This window comes from Bos grunniens, chromosome X (genome assembly GCF_055505025.1).
Source record: "Bos grunniens cultivar Pamir isolate PY7600 chromosome X, Bosgru_T2T1.0, whole genome shotgun sequence".
NCBI classification, from domain to species: Eukaryota; Metazoa; Chordata; class Mammalia; order Artiodactyla; family Bovidae; genus Bos; species Bos grunniens.
In genome coordinates, this window is record NC_141194.1 from 68,733,735 (window position 1) to 68,746,573 (window position 12,839).

Below are 12,839 nucleotides of genomic sequence, written 5' to 3' on the forward strand. Positions count from 1 at the left end.
ACTTCATCAAAGATGATCTACAGATGACAAACACACAAAAAGATGTTCAACATCAGTCATTACTGAAATGCAAATTAAGGGCACAATGAACCATCAATACATGTCTGTTACTAAAATAAAATATAGTCACAATACCAAATGCTGGCAAGGATGTAGAGAAACTGGGTCTCTCCTACATTGGTGGTAGGACTATACCATGGTACAGTCTTTGAAAAAGAGTTTGGCAGTTTCTTTAAAAAATTAAGCAAGTGACCTGTGAAAGTGAAAGTCGTTCAGTCACGTCCGACTCTTTGCAACCCCATGGACTATACAATCCATGGATTTCTCCAGGCCAGAATACTGGAGTGGGCAGCCATTTCCTTCTCCAAGGGATCATCCCAACCCAGGGATCGAACCCAGGTCTCCCGTATTGCAGATGGATTCTTTATCAACTGAGCCACAAGGGAAGCCCCAAAATACTGGAGTGGGTAGCCTATGCCTTCTCCAGAGGATCTTCCCAACCCAGGAATCGAACCAGGGTCTCCTGCATTGCAGGCGGATTCTTTACCAACTGAGCTATCAGGGAACTAACCATATAATCCAGCAACTGCATTCCCAAACATACATCTCAGAGAAATGAAAACTTATGTCTATACAAAGAAAGCTAAGTTTTTTTTTTTTTATAAGTCAGTCATCATGAGGCAATGGAAGAGAAGCATGGTTAGTCAATGAGAATTTCAGTTTGAAATAAATGAAATCATATTCATTTATCATTCCTCTCACCTCTACCTTTATGTTCAAACTTTGCAAAAGTAGTAAGAAGGGAAAAGATAAAAAAGAAGTGCAGAAGACAAGAATCTCAGTGCAGGGTTAATGCTAATTCATGGTTTTGTTCTTCTTTACAAGACAGGGGTATGTTTGTTAATGGTTGGTAAATCGTGGAGTGGTTCACTATTCAGAAGCATCTGACCAATTACATTTCCTATTATTTACACTGAACTTTGGCCAGGGCACTGGCATTCAAACTGTAAAAACAATTCCTTCCCATTAAACTCAATCATCCAGGAACAGATGTTAAGATGTGCCTTTTCACTTTGAAAGTAGATCAGGAATCTAATAGAGAAACAGCACTCTTTGAAAGACAGATGTCACTGTATGCCTGCTAAGTCACTTCAGCATATCATAAAGCAGAGACATTACTTTGCCGACAGAGGTCTATCTAGTCAAAGCTATGGTTTTTTGAGTTGTCATGTATGGATGTGAGAGTTAGACCATAAAGAAAGCTGAACGCTGAAGAATTGATGCTTTTGAACTGTGGTGTTGGAGAAGACTCTTGAGAGTCCCTTGGGCTGCAAGGAGATCAAACCAGTCCATCCTAAAGGAAATCAGTTCTGAATATTCATTGGAGGAATGGATGCTGAAGCTGAAGCTCCAATACTTTGGCCACCTGATGGGAAGAACTGACTCATCAGAAAAGACCCTGATGCTAGGGAAGATTGAAGGCAGGAGGAGAAGGGGACGACAGAGAATGAGATGGTTGGATGGCATCACTGACTTGATGGACATGAGTTTGAGAAGTGAGTTGGTGATGGACAGGGAAGCCTGGTGCGCTGCAGTCCATGGGGTCACAAAGAATTGGACACAAGTGAGTAACTGAACTGACTGACCTTTAAAGCATGTCTGAATTCAACCAATACTGAAAAAAGTATTTATTACCTGAGTACACTTTTATGAACAATAGAGAAAGATGCATAGAAAGGTAAGTTTTGCAGCTGGGACTTCCCTGATGGTCCAGTGGTTAAAAATTTGCCTGCCAATGCAGGGGACACAAGTTCAATTTGACCCCTGGTCCAGGAAGATTCCATATGCCATGGGGCAAACCCATGCACCACAACTAGTGAAAACTGTGCACCCTAGAGTTCATGCTCCAAAAGAGAAATCAGTGCAATGAGAAGCCTGTATACCACAATGAGAAAGTAATCCCCACTTGTCACAACTAGAGAAGACCCAGTACAGTAAAAATAAATAAATTTTAATGAAAATAGTTTTGTAGCAGATAAAAGATAATTCCAGTAGCAGTCTCAAAATGAATATGTCACATGTGGAAAAATGAATATAGTCTTTAACAAGCCCACAGAGAAATATATACACTCTCAAAAGACTGGTATAACAAATAATTAACAAGACTTGTGGAACAATGAATGATACTAAGGAAACAGGCTGTGAGGGAGGGATAAAAGGGATAAAACAGGCTGTGAGGGAGGGATAAAAGGGATAAAACAGGCTGTGAGGGAGGGATAGTTTTACACCTAAAACTAACACAACATTGTAAATAGACTATACTTCAATTTTTTTAAAAAAGGAAACAGGTTGGTGGTAAAGACAGTAGAAGAGAATGAAACAGAAGGCAGACAGGATAAGGAACAAGTGGTGGTGTCTAGTTAAACAATACAATTAGTTACAAAAAATTGTCAAGAACAGGATATTTGATTTAAAGTAAGGCTGCATAGATTACACTCAGTTATTCAAAACAAATGAATTGTTATTTGATACAGAATTAATGATCCTCTTAGCTGAGAGAACAATATTAGTTCACAGTTTAAAAATATGCATTCAATATTCTAAAGCAGTCATTAATTTCTTTATATTTCAAATTAAATTTGACAGTTAACAGCAAATTGAAACATAACTTGGCTATTTTATTAACTACAGATTCTATTTGGAGCTATTTTAGAAAAGAAAAAGTAAAGCAACAGCAGATATAGTTTCATATAGTCTATCTCTATTCAGTCATATAAATATATGATCATTCCAATAAAACAAATAAACGTGCTTTGAATTAGTGATAAACAGGTGGAGTCTTGTTAAACAAAATCTCAAATAGGTCTGTGCAAAATTTTGTGATATTCCTCTTTCTGATTGTTAACTAGAGGGACCAGATATCTGGCTATACAATCCCTAAGTAACTTACCAAGTAGAAGAGATTAGTTCAAAGGAATTACAAACACTTTAAAACTCTGAAGAACTACACAAGAAAGATCTTAATGACCCAGATAACCACGATGGTGTGGTCACTCACCTGGAGACGGAAAACCTGGAGTGTGGAGTCAAGTGGGCCTTAGGAAGCATTAGTACAAACAAAGCTAGTGGAGGTTATGGAATTCCAGCTGAGCTATTTCAAATCCTAAAAGATGATCCTGTGAAAGTGCTACACTCAATATATCAGCAAATTTGGGAAACTCAGCAGTGGCCACAAGACTAGAAAAGGTCAGTTTTCATTCTAATCCCAAAGAAGGACAATGCCAAAGGATGTTTCAACTAGCATACAATTGCACAAATTTCACATGCTAGCAAGGTAATACTCAAAATTGTTCAAGCTAGGCTTCAGCAGTAGGTGAACCGAGAACTTCCAGATGTATAAGCTAGGTTTAAAAAGGCAGAGGAACCAGAGATAAAATTGCCAACATTCGTTGGATCATAGAGAAAGCAAAGGAATTCCAGAAAAACATCTAGTTCTGCTTCACTGACTACACTAAAGCCTTTGACTGTATGGATCATATCATAACAAACTGTGGAAAATTCTTCAAGAGATAGGAATACCAGACCACCTTACCTGTCTCCTGAGAAACCTGTATGCCAGTCGAGAAGCAACAGTTAGAACCAGACATGGAAAAACTGACTATTTCAAAATTGAAAAAGGAGTTTGTCAAGGCTGTATATTGTCATCCTGCTTATTTAACTTATACGCAGAGTACATCATGCCAAATGCTGGACTAGATTAATCACAAGCTGTAATCAAGACTGCCAGGGAAATATCAGCAACCTCAGATATGCAGATGATACCACCCTAATGGCAGAAAGCAAAGAGTAACCAAAGAGCCTCTTGATGAGGGCAAAAGAAGAGTCAAAAAGCTGGCTTGAACTCAACATTCAAAAAGTTAAGATCATGGCATCTTGTCCCATCACTTCATGGCAAATATAAGGAGAAAAGTGGAGGCAGTGACAGATTTTATTTTCTTCGGCTCTCAAATCACTGCAGATGGTGACTGCCACCATGAAATTAAAAGATGCTTGCTCCTTAGAAAGAAGGTTACGAAAAACCTAGACAGTATTAAGAAGCAGAGACATCACTTTGCCAACAAAGGTCCATCTGGTCAAAGGTATGTTTTTTTCCAGTAGTCGTGTATGGTTGTGAGAGTTGGTCCATAAAGAAGGCTGAGTGCCAAAGAATTGATGCTTTTGAACTGTGGTGCTGGAGAAGACTCTTGAGAATCCCTTGAACTGCAAGGAGATCAAACCAGTCAATCCTAAAGGAAATCAGTCCTGAATATTCATTGGAAGGACTGGTGCCAAAGCTGAAACTCCAATACTTTTGCCAACTGATGCAAAGAGCCAACTCACTGGAAGAGACCCTGATTCTGGGAAAGACTGAAGGCAAAAGGAAAAGAGGGCAACAGAGGATAAGATGGTTAGATAGCATCACCAACTCAACGGACATGAATTTGAGCAAACTCTGGGAGATAGTGGAGGACAGAGGAGTCTGGCATGCTGCAGTCCATGGGTTCCCAAAGAGTCAGACATAACTCATCGACTGAACAACAACAACAACAACAAAATGGGATTATCACCTCAAAACACTGCTTAATACAGAAGCAATTAATTACTTTCTGAGTTCATTTTTGAAAAATGAACTGAAGACAGATCACAACAAAATATGAACTAGTTTTAAACTTTTACCAAAAAAAAAAAAATAAACTTTTACCAAAAAAGTACATAAACATAGCTTGGAGCATGATAATTAAAAGTTATAATCCTTATTCACAATGATCTAACCTTTAAAATTTTAATATGTCTTAAGGTAAACCCATCTTGAATTGGTTTTATTGAGAAAATAGAAGCTACTATTTGGAATGCCTTCCATGTATGTGTCAGGCAGCAACTTCTCTTCTTACAGAATGAATATTCAATTCAATGGGAGGCTTCCCTGGTGGCTCAGACAAGTAAAGAATCTGCCTGCAATGCAGGAGACCCAGATTCCATCCCTAGGTTGGGAAGATCCCCTGGAGAAGGGAATGGCTACCCACCACTCCAGTATCCTTGCCTGGAGAATTCCATGGACAGAGGAGCCTGGCGGGCTACAATCCATGGGGTCACAAATCCCTACAACACAATGAGGTTAAATACTCTATTTTTATTTCATTTAAATGTTGAGTAAACAGGATCAGAGAGGTTAAGTAATTTGGACAAAGTGTCACAGTTAGTAAGACACAAAGCTAGGATTCAAACAGATCATTCTAAATCAAGCAATAGCAGCATTACTAACATGTTGGACCAGGTAATTCTTTGTTGTGGGGAGCTGTCTGGCACATTGCTTATTAAGCAGCATCCCTGACCTCTACCTGTTGGATGTCTGTACCATCACCATCTACCACCAACCAAAAATGTCTCCAGACACTGCCAGGTAATCCTTGGGAAGTAAAATTCTTCACTCCCTCACTGAGAAACATTGGTCTAAACTGAAATGGATTTTAAGAGCTCAACTCAAGCTTTTATAATTTTATTATGTATTCAAACATATTTTTATTAATTACTGATCAGAACACAATGTAAAAGAAAGATTTGGTAATAAAAGTAAGTAAATTCTTCATGAAGCAAGCCCTTAGCATGATAGATAATAAATTTCCTAGGCCTGTGTTTCTCAAAGTGTGGCTAATGTAAAGCAGCCTATTAAAAGTACAGACTTCCAGGTTTCATCCTCCAATAAATCTGATTCAGTAGATCTGCATAAGCCCCACTCAAAGGATGCTGATTAGCAGGTTAGCTGATATAAAAGACCTAGCAGCATGCCTGAGTGAGACATATTGTTTGTCCAATAATGTGCTGGGTTTCCTGTCTGGTTTGGTGGGCTAAAAACACAGATGTTTTTCCGTGAACCCAATAGGAATTGAGTGTTATAAATTCATTCACTTACTTCTAAGAAACTGCTTGGTGAGCAGGCCCCTGAATTTTGTCCGGTTTATCAGTTACTGCTCTGGCTACCTCTATGGTAAGACAGCACCACCATCAGTCACTGAGACTGAGGCTTTTATTTGCCAACAAGGCATCATCCATATAGTGAATGCTTTAAACATGGAAAGGGAGAGGAACTTATGCTAAATCCTGACTCACCAACTAGTAGCAAATGGCAGAAGAGCTTCGGTACTTGCAGGGGAGACTATAAACATATATAGGAGGCCTTGCTACCTGAATATGAACCGACCTTGATCCTCACATGTCAGTAAGATGGCACAAGAAGGTGTTAGTGATGTCTAAGACTGTATACCACCTGTCATCAGACTGTGTAATGGATTTAGTTGCAGTCACAATGTCTGGGAGCAACAACTGCAATCAGCTGATAATAAGCTGCTATCAGACTTCAGTGGAGAAGGCAATGGCACCCCACTCCAGTACTTTTGCCTGGAAAATCCCATGGACGGAGGAGCCTGGTAGGCTGCAGTCCATGGGGTTGCTAGAGTCGGACACAACTGAGCAACTTCACTTTCACTTTTCACTTTCATGCACTGGAGGAGGAAATGGCAACCCACTCCAGTGTTCTTACCTGGAGAATCCCAGGGATGGGGGAGCCTGGTGGGCTGCCGTCTATGGGGTCGCACAGAGTCGGACACGACTGAAGCGACTTAGCAGCAGCAGCAGCATAAGACTTCAGTTCCTATTAGTCTTTTTTTTTTAACTGGCATTAAGGGCTGAGATACTACATCACTTACCATCTCTGATGCCTTTAAGTCTTTAATCAAAGCTGTGATTTCCCATTTTCTTTCTGGGGGAGGGGGCAGTTCTTAAGCTTCTGGTGGATTCCAAGAATATGGAGTTTTAACATGAACCCAAAGTGATTTTGTATGCATTGAAGTTTCAGTACTGCTGTTCTACATTTTAATTCTTATGAGCAAGTCATCAAGACAGTATGGTACTGGCACAAAGAAAGAAATATAGATCAATGGAACAAAATAGAAAGCCCAGAGATAAATCCACGCACATATGGACATCTTATCTTCAACAAAGGAGGCAAGAATATACAATGGCGAGAAGACAATCTCTTTAACAAGTGGTGCTGGGAAAACTGGTCAACCACTTGTAAAAGAATGAAACTAGAACACTTTCTAACACCATACACTAAAACAAACTCAAAATGGATTGAAGATCTAAACGTAAGACCAGAAACTTATTATAAAACTCCTAGAGGAGAACATAGGCAAAACACTCTCTGACATAAATCACAGCAGGATCCTCTATGACCCACCTCCCAGAATATTGGAAATAAAAGCAAAAATAAACAAATGGGACCTAATTAAAGTTAAAAGCTTCTGCACAACAAAGGAAACTATAAGCAAGGTGAAAAGACAGCCTTCAGAATGGGAGAACATAATAGCAAATGAAGCAACTGGCAAAGAATTAATCTCAAAAATATACAAGTAACTCCTGCAGCTCAATTCCAGAAAAATAAATGACCCAATCAAAAAATGGGCCAAAGAACTAAACAGACATTTCTCCAAGGAAGACATACAGATGACTAACAAACACATGAAAAGATGTTCAACATTACTCATTATCAGAGAAATGCAAATCAAAACCACAATGAGGTACCATTTCATGCCAGTCAGAATGGCTGTTATACAAAAGTCTACAAGCAATAAATGCTGGAGAGGGTGTGGAGAAAAGGGAACACTCTTACACTGTTGGTGGGAATGCAAACTAGTACAGCCACTATGGAGAACAGTGTGGAGATTCTTTAAAAAACTGGAAATAGAACTGCCATATGACCCAGCAATCCCACTACTGGGAATACACACTGAGGAAACCAGAATTCAAAGACACATGTACCCCAGTGTTCATCACAGCACTGTTTATAATAGGACATGGAAGCAACCTAGATGTCCATCGGCAGACAAATGGATAAGAAAGCTGTGGTATGTATACACAATGGAATATTACTCAGCCATTGAAAAGAATACATTTGAATCAGTTCTAATGAGGTAGATGAAACTGGAGCTTATTATACCGAGTGAAGTAAGCCAGAAAGAAAAACACCAATACAGTATACTAATGCATATATATGGAATTTAGAAAGATGGTAACAATAACCCTATATGCAAGACAGCAAAAGAGACACAGATGTATAGAACAGTCTTTTGGACTCTGTGGGAGAGGGTGAGGGTGGGATGATTTGGGAGAATGGCATTGAAACATATATCTTACCATATGTGAAATGAATCGCCAGTCCAGGTTCAATGCATGAGACAGGGTACTCAGGGCTGGTGCACTGGCATGACCCCGAGGGATGGGATGGGGAGGGAGGTGGGTTCAGGATGGGGAACACATGTATACCCGTGGTGGATTTGAGTCAATGTATGACAAAACCACTACAATATTGTAAAGAAAAGAGAAATTCTTTTACAGGCTAAAAGAATTTAGCCTGTAATTAGCCTCCAATTAAAATAAATAAATTTATATTAAAAAATTTCTTATGAGCCAGGATCCCATGTTATATAATTTCTATGCAATTATATTGGAGAAGGCAATGGCACCCCACTCCAGTACTCTTGCTGGAAAATCCCATGGACAGAGGAGCCTGGTAGGCTGCAGTCTATGGGGTCGCTAAGAGTCAGACACGACTGAGCGACTTCACTTTCACTTTTCACTTTCATGCATTGGAGAAGGAAATGGCAACCCACTCCAGTGTTCTTGCCTGGAGAATCCCAGGGACAGGGGAGCCTGGTGGGCTGTCATCTCTGGGGTCGCACAGAGTCGGACATGACTGAAGCGACTTAGCAGCAGCATGCAATTATATACAGAAATTAAATAAGCATTAAGCAATTTAAGTTATAAACAACAGGAAAAAATACACCATTCCTAAAAATAAACCTCCACATGATGTTTCTGAAATGGTTGAAGCATGTAATATATTCAAGATAACTCAAATATAACACATATAATGCCTTAATAATTCTTAGAGACTTCTTTTACTACTCCTCTCGTCTTTTCTGATTTTATAAAAGAATTTCTCTTTTCTTAATATTTGAGTTACAAGTTTTCTTCATTGGAATAAATCTCTAGCAATGAAGAAACTTCTTATTTAGGGGTGCCTCTCATCCATTGTTAGGAGCCCTTTGTTTCTGAAAGCTATGGCTCAGAAACAAAAGTTTCGTTTTCCTATAGCCTCTACATTGCCAAGTCGCTCTGTGCGACCCCATGGACTGCAGCCTACCAGGCTTCTCTGTCCATGGGATTCTCCAGGCAAGAACACTGGAGTGGGTTGCCATTTTCTTCTCCAAGCCTCTACATTAAGTCCCACTAATCACTCTCTAGATATTCCTTTATCTTTCAAAGTCATAATACTCAAAAGTAAAGGGTTAAGGGGCTTTCCTAGTGGCTCAGTGGTAAAGAATCCCCCCTGGCCAATGCAGGAGGCACAGGTTTGATCTCTGGTCTGGGAAGATCCCACATGCCAGGGAGCACCTATGCCTGTGCACCACATTGAGCTTGTGCTCTAGAGTCCAGGAGCTGTAACTACTGAGTCCACTTGCCACAACTACTGAAGCCTGTGCATCCTAGAGCCTGAGCTCTGTAATGAGAAGCCACTGCAATGACAAGCCCACACACCACAACTAGAGAGCATTCCCCACTTTCCACAACTTGAGAAAAAGTCCAAGCAGCAACGACGACTCAGTACGGCAAAAAAAAAAAAAATATATATATATATATACACACACACACACATATATATATATTTAAAACATAAACAGTTAAAATGTCACCTGAACCCTTCAGGTCCTTCTACTTACTATTTAATACTTTAAAGTTATCAGTAAGAAACACAGTTTCCAAGGATGATAGTACATGAAGGTAAGAGATTTATCAACCGAACTCAGCAACTCAAAGTAGTAATTGATTTGGAACCAACTTTATTTCAAATATTTTTTCCACTAATTGTTTTAAAAAAACATTTGAGAAAATATATCCATCGTTTTAAAATTTGCACTGGATATATTTATTCAAAACAAAAGCTTACTATGAAAAAACACTAGATTTATTTCTCCCCTTCTTGGAGTACATTAGTTTCAAATACTCAAATAAAACAAAAAGAAGAGTGCTAATATTCACAATCAAAATATAATACCAACAAAGTTAAGTAGTAAGCTTAAAGTCTTTCTCTCCTCTTGAAACGTGTAAATTAGTATGGCCACAAAATAATCCCACTAACAGGAAGTCAATTAATATCTCTTATTCTGTTAGTAATAATCAAGTATGATAAATCTTTTAGGAGTATAAGAAATTGAAGTGACAACAGTTTAATTTTATTCTACTTCCTTGCATAATATCTCAATTAGCTCTAGCAAAGTAGATTAAGCTTTAACAATTACAAATTCTATCACTGAATATCATTTATCAAAGATAGCATATAAGAATTCACTATCACTTAAATTCTGATCCTGTCATTAAGATTACTTTTAAATTTCAGAATAAAGCTAAGCATCACCGGTCTGAATTCCTCTAAAATGCACCTCCTTTACCCTCAAAACTTACTTCATTGTATCTGTGTTCTAGACCATCATGGTTTATTCATAAAAATTCTTGATTTTTAGCTTTCCTAATAATCCACTAGTCTACAAATGTTAGTTTAGAAAACTCCTGGTTAAGGAATAAATTTCCAATTCTATCCTTAAATTAAGAGTGAGACTGAACAGATCTGGAAACATAATTGGCAGATAATGACTGAAGGAGAAAGACAGTAAACAGAGAAGAGAGTGTTTGTAATCCTTAAATGCTATCTGCTCCATTCTCAGTTTACATATTTTCTGGATAGGGCTAAAATATTCCACTATCCCTTCTTCTTGATGTTTTATTTTTGGAGGATGTCTCAATTTGCTTGTTTTGCAATGCTTTTGAGCCTTTGGTTCTTGGTAATAAGGTATTTTCTAAGTAATTGCTGGGGTTTTGTGCATGTGACATTTGTATGTATCAGTTCTCAAAGCAATGTCAGAGAATATAGAAGTTTTTTCAGTATTGCCTGCCTTGTCAAAATATGCAGATAATTTTATTTTCTGAATAATCTTCATAAAATCTTGACACAAAAAGATCAATTGAAAAATATTTTATATTGGGATTTCCCTGGTGGTCCAGTGGTTAAGAATACACCTTGCAATGCAGGGGACGTGGGTTTGATCCCTGGTTGGGGAACTAAGACCCTACATGTTGTGGAGCAACTGGTCCCATGTGCCACAACTACTGCGCCAGCTCCCACAACTAGAGAGTCCATTTGCCTCAATGAAAGATTCCACATAATGCAATGGAGATCCCACAGGCCACAACTAAGACCCAACACAGCCAAATAAATTTTAAAAAAATGTATACTGCAGAGGAACCCAATTTTATTTTATTTTCTAATATTCATCTAATGTCTTCTACATGCCAGATATATTAGGCATTTTACAGGCCCCATCTCCTTTAATTTTCACAATATGAAAAGAAATAGGCAGTTTCCCATTCTACTGATAAGGAAAATGAGACTCAGAGTAACTGGCTAAAGATCACTTGGATTGCATTAACATATATGCTCTTTAAAATTTTACACAATATTTTGAAAACTGAGAAAATGGAGGGAAAACTGTCTGTCATCCTAGCATTATTAAGACCATTTTTTAATGTTTCGGTATGCTTTGTACGTTCACTCTTTTCCAGGGAATTCCTTGGCAGCCCATAGGTTTGGATTTAGTGCTTTCACTCATGGGGCCCAGGTTCGATCCTGGTCAGGGAACTAAGATCCCACATGACTTGCAGCCAGTATAGGGAGGAGCTTGAATTGAGATGAGTCTGTGAAGAAACACATTATATAAGTTCTTTTACACTTTGCAAAATACATTTTTTTAACCTTTTGGTTTTCAGTTTTTCTCCTTACTATCTCTGGCAACACTATGAAGGATGAGTTCAAGGATGATCAGTTAGACAGATATGGCAATAAATTTGCAAGAGCAATAACAGTCTTGAACAGTGGGCATGGTGAGAGGGGTGTTAGAATCTGATTCCTTAAAATATTTTATTGACATAAAATTCACATAACATAAAATCTACCGTGTTAACAATTTTAAAGTGCACAATTCATTGCTGATCCCTTTTAAAAGTACTTTATCCCCTGCTTGTTTAGTGAGAGGTTAAATGAATAAATAATTTAATTAGTAGAAATACTTGTTATTAAAAATCTACACTTTTTTACTTAAAAAGGGTAAGTGGTGGTTATAGAAATTTAGACAATACCAGCATACAAGGCAAAAAGTTAAAGTCTTCCCCTAATGAACAATCCCAACTATCCAGAGGTAGCCACTGTTCTATATTCTTACAAAAGTTTCTTTCTACGTATACCTAACTTGTAGTTGTTTTTTTTTTTTTAACATAAAAGGTCTCCAGAATATACAACTATGTATTGCTCTACATCTTGTTTTCCACGTAAAAAATGGCTTGGCATCCTCCTTAAAAAGCCCATCAATTTCTAGTTCCAGTATAGGCGCTTGCTCATTTTGTACACTTTGTACATTGTATATTTTTAACTTCACTTTTTGCCAATCTAATAAGTAACTCGTTTTAATATGCTACCTTTTTTTATGGACTAGGACAAATACTCAGCAACAGAGAAAACAGGTTCTTTTAAAATTCAGCTCAAGTTGACAAGCATCTGAGCCGATTAAATAGCATTTTTAAAGGATGTTTGGGGCTGGTGCACTGGTATGACTCAGAGGGATGGTATGGGGAGGGAGGTGGGAGGGGGGGGTTCAGGATGGGGAACATGTGTACACCCGTGGTGGATTCAT

At 38.3% G+C, this 12,839-nt stretch overlaps 1 protein-coding gene across 2 annotated transcripts in view; it reads right to left on the minus strand.

The window, feature by feature from the left end:
• Positions 1-12,839, minus strand: part of MAGT1 (magnesium transporter 1) — a 49,171-nt gene that overhangs the window by 34,649 nt on the left and 1,683 nt on the right. The window lies entirely within an intron of this gene.